The following is a 12,028-nucleotide window of genomic DNA, read 5'->3' on the forward strand; positions in this document are numbered from 1 at the left end:
TATTTCTTAAATCTTCATCATCAACTGCTTCATCCCATGCTCAAGTGAGTAGAATTTTTACTTCCAGGTATATTCGAGCGGTTCAAATAGCTTGTATTATTTTCCTTAGAACTTTTAGTTTTCTCTATAATTGGCAAAAAAAGTGAATTCAATTTGACAGCAACAGATTAAAGATTTCTACAATGTACTCATTTGCACATAGAACATAGCACATAGTACCTGATGAGCCAAATAATTCAGCTGTGCATATGAATGAGCCAATAAATCTGCCTACACATAAAGTGAGTAGCTTTCTCCAAAAAATAATCAGTATGAATATTGATTTATGTGTTCATTCATATAATATTTTATTTAGTAACAGGTATTGTCGTAGAGTTTCTATATGCCAGTAACATATTAAGCATTTCTAGAATGTACTCAAATTTGTATGTAGAACTTAGCACATAGTACCTGATGACCCAAATAATCCACCATGATCTGGGAAGAGACACCAGGACCAAGCAATTTTTATAAAGGAAAGCATTTAACTGGCACTGGCTTACAGTTCAGAGGTTTAGTCCATTATGATCATGGTGGGGATCATGGTGGCATGCAGGTAGACAGGGTACTGGAGAGGAGCTGAGAGTTCTATATCCTCAGGCAGCAGGAACAGAGGCACTGGGCCTGGCTTGAGTATCTGAAACCTCAAAGCACCTCCCTCCCCACATACACAGTGACACATTTCTTCCAACAAAGCCATACCTACTCCAGCAAGGCCATACTTCCTAATATTGCCCCTCCCTTGTGACCAAGTGTTCAAAAGCAATAAACATATGGGGCCATTTTTATTCTAACCACCTTAGGTATATACTCCATACTCCTATGCTAATGGCAGAAAGTGAAGGAAAGTCCCTAACGTCACATCAGAAAGGGAGAGTCAATAGTTACTGACAGATGCAGTAGGCTTCTTGTGTCACCGTGATAACACCTTTATTTCATACTACTCCGGCGCAGCTGAAAGAGGCATCTCTTATTCTGGATTGAAATATTGGTTCACACTGTGCCAAAGATGCTACAGCTAGGTCTAGCCAGTGAGAGTAATAAATCAAAACAAAAAGAGCTACGACTTATATGTTTTTATATAGTTCTATTTCAACTTTTCTTTCTCCCTTCTCTTCACTATGAAATTCACTACGTCACTCAGCCTTGAATAAAAACTAGCAGCTATCATTTATTATCCAGACAGGCACTGCATTGTATTTCTGATGGGGTTGTGGACTACATCTTTATGGGAAGTTCTAGGTCATGTCGTTTTCTTCATGTCACACATAAGGAGCAAAGCCAGAAGAAGGCACTATAACTTTGGATCCAGAAAATGCACTGGGTGGAGGCCAATGGCCTTACCTTCATGATTTCCAGGAACTAATACACAGTCGTGTCTTTGGTTGACAACAAGGTTATGGTGTCCCACTCCCTTCTTGCTCCCGTAAAGCCTTTTTCATTTAAAGAAGAAATATCAGGCAAACTGAAATGACAGTCAGTGGTCAGAGAGGAAAAGGCCATCGGAAATACCAGGTAGCATCTATAATTACTTGCACAAAACCTATCCAGAGATAAAATCAGGTAAAAACTCTAACTGAAAGATGTTTCCATTGTTAAGAAAGCTTGCTGCATGAAATTCACAGGCAAGTGGATAGAACTAGAAAATACCATCCTGAGTGGAGGTATCCCAGAAACAAAAGAACATACATGGTATGTACTCATTGATAAGTGGATATTAGTCCCAAAACTTACAATGCCCATGATACAACCCACAGACCATATGGAGCTTGGGAGGAAGGAAGACCAGGGTATGGATCCTGCATTGAGGGGGCAACAGAATGATCGCAGGAGGTGGAGGAAAGGGAGACCTGGGGGCAAGAGAGAGAAGGGAGAGGAAATAAGGGGGCAGTATCAGGTACTAGAGGGGACAGGGCAGAGGTACAGAGGGTCAGGAAATCAAATAAAAATAAGTAGGGGGGGGGGGGAATGAGGAACTGGGGATAGCCACTGGAGGGTCCCAGATGCCAGGGAAAAGAGAGGCTCCCAGGACCCAATGGGGATGATTTTAGCAGATAAGGAGAGAGAGAACCTGTAGAGACCACCTTCAGTAGATAGGCATGACCCCTGTCAAAGGATGGAATCACATATCCATCTCAAAAGTTTTCAACCCAGTAATGTTCCTATTTGAACGAAGAACAGAGACAAAAAAAAAAAAAAAAAAATGGAGCAAAGACTGAAAGGGCCATCCAGGAACAGCCCTACCTGGGGATCCATCAGGTCTGCAGACCCCAAACCAGACACTAGACACTGTTGCTGTTGCCAAGAGGCTCTTGCTGACAGGAACCTGTATGGCTGCTCCTTGGGAGGTCCGGCCAGCAACTGACCAATGAATATGTGGATGCTTGGAGCCAACCATCAGACTGAGCTCAGGGACCCTGGTGGGGGAGCTGGTGGAAGCACTGGAGGAGCTGAGGGGGATTGAAACCCCATGGGAAGAACAACATCAGCTGACCAGACCACCCAGTGTTCCCAGGGACTAGACCACCAACCAAAGAGTGTACAGGGAGGGATCCATGGCTCCAGATACATAAGTAACAGAGGATGGCCTTGCCTGACATCAATGGGAGGGGAGGCCCTTGGTCCTGGGGAGGTTTGATGCCCCAGAATAGGGGGATGCTAGAGGGGTATGTGGGAGAGGGTGGGTGGGTGGAGGAGCACCCTCATAGAGGCAAAGGGGAGGAAGGAGAGGGAGGTTGTGGGACTGGGGCTCATGAAGGGGTAACATAACCAGGAAGTAGGGTATCATTTGAGATGTAAACTAATGGAATGTTTAATTAAAAAAATAAAAAAAAAACATACTTTAGGGGGGGGTAGAAAGAAAGCTTGCTGCTCTTGCAGAGGACATAAATGTGGTTCCCAATACTTACGTTAGGTAGCTCACAACTGCCTATAACTCCAACTCAGAGGATCTAACACCTCCTTCTGGCCTGCATAATTACCTGTATGTATGTTTATATACACATACACAGATACAAACACATGAGCAAAAGTAAAACATTTTATTTTTCTGAAAAAAATCCAGGATGACTTAAAGCTCAGAGATCATTGCAAAAAGAGGAGGCAGAAATGTTGTAAGAGCCAGGAGATTAGAGAGTTTTATTGTGAGAGTGTGTCTCTTAGGAATACCAGAAACTCGACCAAAAACTTACCAATTTGACTGCCTAAACATGAGCTGAACAAGGACAACCAAACCAGACACGCTAAAGAGAACAAGGAAAAGCCCAAGAACCCTCAACCCTACCCCCGCCCACCCCCAGAAAAAAGAACCCCGCAAACAACTAAATAATGCTGAGAAGGGAGAAGCAGTCTTTCCCAGGGAAGAGCACCACAATTGGTTATCCAATACCAAATAGTTGGCCATGAAATCATACATTCAAATATGATTTCAGACTCAGCAGAGTGTACTTATATAGTTGGGAATGTACATATATATAGATATACAGATGTCATATGGATACATATATTATAATTAATGGAAAGGAAGCCACGGATTGGGAAAAAAAGTAGTTAGAAGTATCTGGGAGAGTTTGGAAGGTGAAAAGGAGAAGGTGATGGCATAATTATATTAAAGGAAATGTTTTTTTTTTTTAATTCCAGCATGGAAAAAGGGTGAGGCTCCTGATGCTCTACCCTTAGCTAAAGAGCTATTGGCAGTTATGGACATTGAGGGAGAGTCATGTTTCTTTGGGTGGTTAGCCATTGGTAAGTTGCGCATACCCCAGTGGATGCCCTCACACTGATTTGTATATGGGAAGCTCTATTGAACTCAGTATGTTATTTTTTAAAAAACTGTAAAAGACAGGAAGTTGGGATAAGATGTCTTAAAGATGCAGGGAATGTTAGAAGAAAGAAGTAGAGGGTAAATATGGTCAAGACACATTTTAAACATATATGAAATTTTCAAAGAGAACTATGATGTGCTTGCAAACAGGAGCCTAGCATGGCTGCCCTCTAAGAGGCCCAACAAGCAGCTGAAATAGTCAAATACAGATACTAGCCCCCAACCAATGGATGGAAGCCAGGGACCCCTGTGCATGAATTGGGGAAAGGCTGGAAGAAGCTGAGGAGGAGGGCACCCCCATGGGAAGACCAGCAGTCTCAACTGACCTGGACCCCAGAGATCTCTCAGACACCAAGCCACCAACCAGGCAGCATACTCCGACTGAAATGAGGCTCGTGACACATATACAGCAGAGGACTGCCTGATTTGGCCTCAGTGAGAGAAGATGCACTCAACACTGGACAGACTTGAAGCCCTAGGGAATGGGGAGGTCTGGTGGGGTGGGGATGGCAGGGATGGGGACATGCTCTTGGAGATGGGGGGCAGGGGTAGGAGGTATGGAATGGGGAGCAGTGGGGGGGAGCAGACTGGAAGGGGAATGAAGTCTGGAATGTGAAAAAGGATTAAAGAATAAAAATAAATAAAAATAAAAAGGAAAAACTCATCTGATTTATATCTCAAAGAAGCAGGAGTATGAACACATTTAGTTTTAGATAAATATGCAAATGGATCACATAACAACCAAAAACGAAATGTCAAAATATGCTCCTGACTCACCTGTACCCACTTGAGAGCTAAGTGCTGGCTCCAGACACTCTAGGATAAGCCCGGGCATCTCAGCAATTACTGCACACACATAGGTGGCATGAGTCACCCAGCTTGCCAAGGATGAAGAGTCTTACATAAGGCCTGCATTTTTAAACCACTTAATCCTCTTTCAAGAGGGATTTCTTTTAAATCTCCACTGTATTTCTTCCCAAGATAGAAGGATAGGTGCTGCATGAACCTCGCTAAAGATGAAGAAACTCAGATCCATCAAAACATCACTCCATGTCCTGTGATTACCAAACAGTACAGCCTGATTCTTGATAGGAATGTCTGCATAACCTCCTCATTCCCGTGATGTCTTTCATGTTCCAACATGCAGTGAGTGCTCCGTTCTCTGAGAAGACCCCCTTCCAAGGTAATTTTATCACTTTCATCTAGGTGCTCCCCAATCATTTTTCAGTATAATAAACTTCATCCACAGCCTTGTGTAGCAATTGTGCTTAGACAGACCTGTACACAAAGACCTTAGTGTATATATAGCACAGGGATGCTCAGTCTACAGCATGTAGGGCAAATCTGGCCCACTGTTTCTATACGGGCCTTGAGCTGATAATAACTTGTGTATATTTAAAGAGATGTAAAAGACAAAGAATAAGAAAAAAGAGTATATAACGGTGTCTATATTTGGCCAACAAAATATAAACACTATACTCCTTGGCTCTTTCCAGAAAATGCTTATTTAGGCTTGAACAGTAGGGGACCCAATCTTAATGACTGTGAACTTACCTATTGACACCTTATTTTTATACTTTGACCTGTCAACTTATAGAAACAATAGGATTTCTAAACATACCACATGCTTTTCATTCCTCTGTGTTTGGTGCTCATGGCAGTCCCTTTTTATTTTGCCTCATACTATAAGCTGTGTGTGGGGGGGGGGGGGCGGCGGGGGGGGTGTATGGTGTGTGTGTGTGTGACCAGGTAGGGGATACATCCTGGTCTCATCTTAGGTTTTGTTGGTACTACTTAGTTCATATTCCTCTTCTTTGTTATTCAAATGCATATTACAAGGAAAGAAATGCAATGATTTCACAAGTATTGTTGCTACTTTGTTTCCAACCCAGTTCCCTGGTAAAAGAAAGCTCAACTCAATCAGTTAACAAAACAAGCTAAAAGCCTAGATTGGGCGACCTCCCACTACACTACTCTATTCCATCTACATTATCCCATAAAACTTGCGGTTTCTCCAGGCCACGAGCTTCTCTCCCTCTGATGCCTCTCCGTTTCTCCACCTGCCCCCCCCCACACACACACTGTTTATTCCCATTGCTCCTCCCCTCGACTCTCAGCTCCTCCCACTTCCTCCTGCCCAATCATTGGCTCAAGCCTTTATTTGAAAAGTTAAGGTGGGGAGAAGGTTCACAAGGCAACTCCTCATCTGTAGCCCCTCTAAGGAGTGGAATTAGGATCAAAATACAAGCCCAGGCCTAAAGAAAATATGATCTTAAAAAAGATTTCTAGGGAGACAGCTCAGTCAGTAAAGAGTCTGCAGCAACACTGCATGAGGAGCTAAGTTTGGATCCCCTGCACCCATGTAAAAGCTGAGAGCAGAGAGCATACTTACAATCCCAGTGTTGGGGTCAAAGGGTTGAAACAGCTCTCCAGACTTCACTGGCCAACCAATCTAACCAACTGGCATGCTCTCAGCTCACTAACAGACCCAGTCTTAAAACATAATATGGAAAACAACAGAAAAAGACATATGCTATCTACCTCTGGCCTCCACATGAGTGTGCACACACAAGTACATGCATCCACATGTGCACAAACACAAACAAATGTTCATAATACACTACATATACACAGGAACACAAAGTCCATTTTTTAAAAAATGATAAACCTTATTAAGATACAGGACTTTTCCAATGTCACAGAATTTCCCCCTTATTCTCTTCCAATTGTTTCCATTGATCAGAAGCCAACAAATAGCACCTCTGCATTTCTGTCACTACAGATCACCTTTGCCTCTCAGTAGAGTCATGTAAATTGGCTCTACATATTACTTACAGTTTACTGGTTGGCTTTTTCTTTTACTCTACATACTATCTTGGAAGGGCATTTAGGGGCCTTCTGGAGCTAAACCATATCAGTTTGTAAGATATTACAAGCATTACATTTTGAGGAATTTTGAAAGCTGTTTAAAAAAATAGCTAAGCAAAAGACACAGTCAATGGTCAATTGGCAGCCTACAGATTGGGAAAAAAAATCTTCACTAACCCCACATCTGATAGAGGGCTAATATCCAAAGCATATCCTTAGTCATCAGGGAAATGCAAAGCAAAACGACCCTGAGAGTCCACCTTACACCAATCAGAATGGCCAAGATCAAACACTCAGGTGACAGACAGCACATGGTGGTGAAGATGTGGAGAAAGAGGAACACTCCTCGATTGCTGGTGGGATTGCAAATCAATACAACCCCTACGGAAATCAATCTGGAGATTCCTCAGAAAATTGGAAATAGATCTACCTGAAGAACCAGCTATACCACTCTTCGGCATATGCCCCACCATACCACAAGGGCACATTCTTCACTATGTTCATAGCAACCTTATCTGTGATAGTCATAATCTGGGAGGGAGAAGAAAACAATCACAGGAGGCAGAGGGAGGGAGGGATCTGAGTGAGAGAAGGGAGGGAGGAAAGGAGGAACGTGATCTGGTGTGGATGGGGAAAGACAGGAGAGAAGTCCTGAGGACCAGCAGAATGAATGGAAATATGCAATCTGGGTGGGGGAGCGAGGGCAAAGGTTTGTGGACCCTCTAGAAAGTACCAGAGACCTGGGAAATGAGAGACTCTCAGGACTCAGATGGAGGGACCTTAGATGAAATACCCAACAGTGGGAAGAGGGACCTTGTAGAGTCTACCTCCAGTAGAAAGATGGGGCATCAAGTGGAGGGATGGGGTGGCCATCAAAAACTCTGACACAGAATTGTTCCTGTCTAAAAGAACCGCAGGAATAAAAATGAAGAAGAGAATGAGAGAAAGTCGGTCCAGTGACCAGCTCAACCTGGGATCCATCTTAAGGGGAGGCTCCAAGGCCTGACGCTATTACTGATGCTGTGGAGGCTGTCCTTTGAGAGGACCAACAAGCAGGTGACTGAGACAGACTCAAATACTTACACCCAACCATTGGACTGAAGTCAGAGACTCTGGTGGTTGAATTAGGGAAAGACTGGAAGAAGCTGAGGAGGGGTGTGACCCCATAGGCAGATCAACAGTCTGAACTAACTCAGATCCCTGAGATTTCTCAGACATTGAGCCACCAACCAGGCAGCATACACTAGCTGGTCCAAAGCCCCCAACACATATACAGCAGAGATCTGCCTAGTCTGGCCTCAGTAGGAGAAGCACCTAACCCTCAAGAACTGGACTGTCAAAAAAAATTAAAAGCAATATAAAAAACAAAGAAACCATAATTTTAAAAATAGCTATTCTTTTGCAAATATCTTATGGTTGCCAGTTTTGTTTTGTTTTTTAATGGAAATTCTATGTTTCTGAATTGTGTGTCTCTCTGTGTCTATATATTTCTCTTGAGTTTTTTCTTTGGCTCTTTTTCTTCTGGTTCATTGATTGGTTGGTTGGTTTGTTGGTTGGTTGGTTGGTTGGTTGGTCCTACTCTGGTTTGTTTTCATTTTATCTAATTTTGCTTTATTATTATTTTTAGATGCCTGTTTGTATACTAGAGAGAGAAAGAAAGACAGGATGTGGATTTGGGTGCGTGGGAAAGTGGGAAGGATCTGGGAGGAGATGAGGGATAGGAAACCGTAGTCTAAATATATTGTATGAAAAAAATGTATTTTCAATTTTAAAAGTACAAGACAACTATTCTTTAAATTTGTTACATAGACTTACAACACAATAAATTATATTTAAAATATAATACTCAGCATACATAATTTCTGAAGTATTTTTCTGAATCTCATGATTAATTCCCTTGTGCTTATTTTATAAATACAAAAGAATCCTTTTTCTTCCCAATCCCATGTCTGTTGGTAACTGGAGATGGACCATGGTGGAAAGCAATTATGCAAGAGAAATCAGTAAATGCTACAGAACAGAAGTCATTTGTATCCATGGCTACAGAGGCTGCAATTAAGCATTCACCGCTAGATACATCCATGCTGCTGTACATTCCAGTAGCTCGTTTATTTTTATTGCTGACTATTATGTGGCTATTGTGTATAACAACTTTCCTTCACTATGACAAAAGACCTGAAAAAAACCAATTTATAAGGAAGAAATATCTATTTCATCTCACATCATAGCCAGAACACAACACATGAAAGGAGCCAGGGTCCCACAATCCCCTTGAGGATCAGACCTCACTTCTTAAAGGTTCCACTACCTCCCTCTAGCTGTGCCCTGGGCCTTTAGGTGACCTTTCAAGTCCAGGCCAGATCATGATTCAAATGGTTAATTTAAAGCTGGGAGACTGGGGAGCCAGGAATGTGCTTATTGTGTCAGTGTGAATCTAATCCCCAGTGCACACATTTAAAAAGCTGAGGAGTGGCATGTGTCTGTAGTCCAGTACTGGGGAAGCAGAGACAGGCAGAGGCTTTGTAGCCAACCAGTCCAGTCAAATTGGTGAGTTGCAGGCTCAATAACAGATCCTTTCCCAAAACAAAGTGTAGGGAAAGTTTTAAAAAGACATCCAGCATAGTCCTCTGGACTCTACACATATGTGTACAAACATGCATGGACACCTTCATACACACACACACACACACACACACTTACAAACACACACACTCCAGTTAATTTATATATATTATTGTCAGTTATCTGTCTTTATGCCAGAATAAGTATCTATTGCTGTGTCATGGTTAAAATAGAACCTGGTATTTCCTGGCCTGTTTTGAGATTTGACTCAAGAATTTCCCCTTCCAAATTCCGCTAACAAAATCTCTTTTTGTTTCTCATATTTCACTGTACCATAATGCTACATAGATATATAGAGAGATATAGATATACATACATATATATCAGACTCTTCTTGGATTCTGAGACTAGACTCTGATTAGCTTGGTATAAGACATATCAAGAATAAATTCCATAAGTGTAGTTAATGATTTTTAAGATAAATTGGATAAATGCTTCCCACTTAAACTATGGCTCTCCAACGTCCAGTGTTAATGTAATTGTCTTAATTAAATGGAAACTTTTTGAGCCTTCTGACAAAAATTATAAGATAAAGTTGGAGGCTGGCGGTAGCTACAGAGCGTTCACATTTCTAGGGACTTCCCTTAGGGAGCAGTGAGTGAGGGGCCGGACTTTGCTTTATCTCTCTGCTGCTGAACGGCCAAGAGAAAAATAAAATTAGCATTTTGGTTTGTTTTATTCATTTATTCTCTCATACATTCCACCCCGGCTGCAGTTTCCCCTCTCTCCTCTCTTCCCAGTACCCCCTCCCACATTTCCTCTCTCCCCATCCACTCCTCCTCCTTTCCCTTCAGAGAAGGGCAGGCCTCCCAGGGATATCAACCATACATAGCATATCAAGTTACAATAAGATTAGACACACGTCTCATATTAAGGTAACACAGCGGGAGGAAAGGAGTCCCACAGGCATACGAGAGCTTCAAAAATAGCCCTTACTCCCCCTGTTAGGAGTACCACAAAACACTAAGCTTCACACTATAGCATATATGCAGAGGGCCTAGGTTAGACCCATACAGGCTCCCGGAATGTTGGTTCAGACTCAGTGAGCCCCTAGGTGTTGTCTTTGACCCTACTGGCTCCTACAATCCTTCCCTGCCCCCTCTTCTGCAGGATTCTCAGAGCTCTGCCTAATGTTTGACTTGGATCCCTGAGTCTGTTCCCATCAGCTGCTGCATGAAACCTCTCTGATGACAGTTGGGTTAGGCACCAATCTTTGAGTATAGAATATCATTAGGCATCATGTCTATTAGGGTGACCCTAGCTAAGACTATTAGTAGTGGGGGATGCGGAGCCTGAACTGTCTATATCCTGTAACCAGGAAATACTTCCAGTAGAGGGATTAAGACAACTCAAAGGATAGAAAATACAGCCTAACTCTCTAATGAACCCAAGAAGTCAGAAGTTTAAAATGCTATCTCGCTCCAAAGAAGCTCTAACTCCAGCCTTCTAAGGAGCCCCAAACATTTCATATTCCTTGAACCTGCTTTGTTAAAAACTAGGTGAAAGGTCGCATTCCAGAGCCCACCCTTTGTTAAGAGCTAGGCAAAAAGGCCTTGATCCTGTCCCCATAAGGTAACTGGAAATGAGCTAATTATCTTTCTATCTTGCTTCTGTAAACTGCTTATGCCATTACCCCCACCCAGGAGTTCACGCAGCTATAGACCTCCAAGAAAATAGGAAACTAATTGGTCCATAGATCGCAGGCTCCGATAATTTAAACTGGCCTAAAGTGCCACCTATAGAGTGGTACAAATCGATTGGCTTACACTACACAGGCTTTCAATGCTATGGAATGATTGGTTTGTGATTCACCAGCTTTGTTGTAAACTTATAAAAGCTGTCCCAATTCTGCACTCTGGTTCCACAGTCCTCTACCCCTGCGCACTGTATGACTGTGGACCCCAGAGCCTCTGGAATAAAAATCCTCTTGTTATTGCATCAAGAGCATTTCTCGTGAGTGATATGGGTGTCGCCTTCTGAGGCATGGGGCACTGGGGTGCCCTCATTTTTTGTGTTTTACACAACAACGTAGCCCAATGGGCTTTGCCCAGTCCATAATACCATGCCCAACACTTGGAATTCACAAATAAAGATATTACTCACTAAACAAGTGAATGGTCAGAAAACGGAAGATTTAGATCCTGTTTCCAGAAATGAAAACCTCCATACAAGGTGCACAAACAAAGCATCACTTCTTCTACTAGGTAGTACCTTAAGGCTCCCAAAGTAGTTTCCCATGTAGTATCTCTAAATGATCTGTCTTTAGAGGCAGTGATAGGGAAAATTGTATTCAGCTACTTTTTTCAACTCAGAGTCAAACCAAATCTCCAGATCTCATAGAGGATTCATGGGAAACCAATAAAATAAAATGAGAGGAGAGGGCTAAGGAAAGAGGTTAAAAGAATAAAGTATTTAAACTTGAGATCAGCAGGTGACTCAAATACTCAAGCCATGGAGAAATATCATGAAGTGAGTGTCTCATGAGCCAGTTCCACTGAGAATAGAAACAGGAAAAGGCTTTCATTAAGTCTAAGGAAAATCATAGAGAAAGTCTGGTTTGACACTAATAACAACTTTACAGATACATGTATAAGATACATGTGTAGACTAATAACAACTTTACAGATACGTGTGTAAGATACATGTGTATCTGTCTATATGACATCCTAAACATAG

The sequence above is a fragment of the Apodemus sylvaticus genome, chromosome 1 (genome assembly GCF_947179515.1).
Source record: "Apodemus sylvaticus chromosome 1, mApoSyl1.1, whole genome shotgun sequence".
NCBI lineage: Eukaryota > Metazoa > Chordata > Mammalia > Rodentia > Muridae > Apodemus > Apodemus sylvaticus.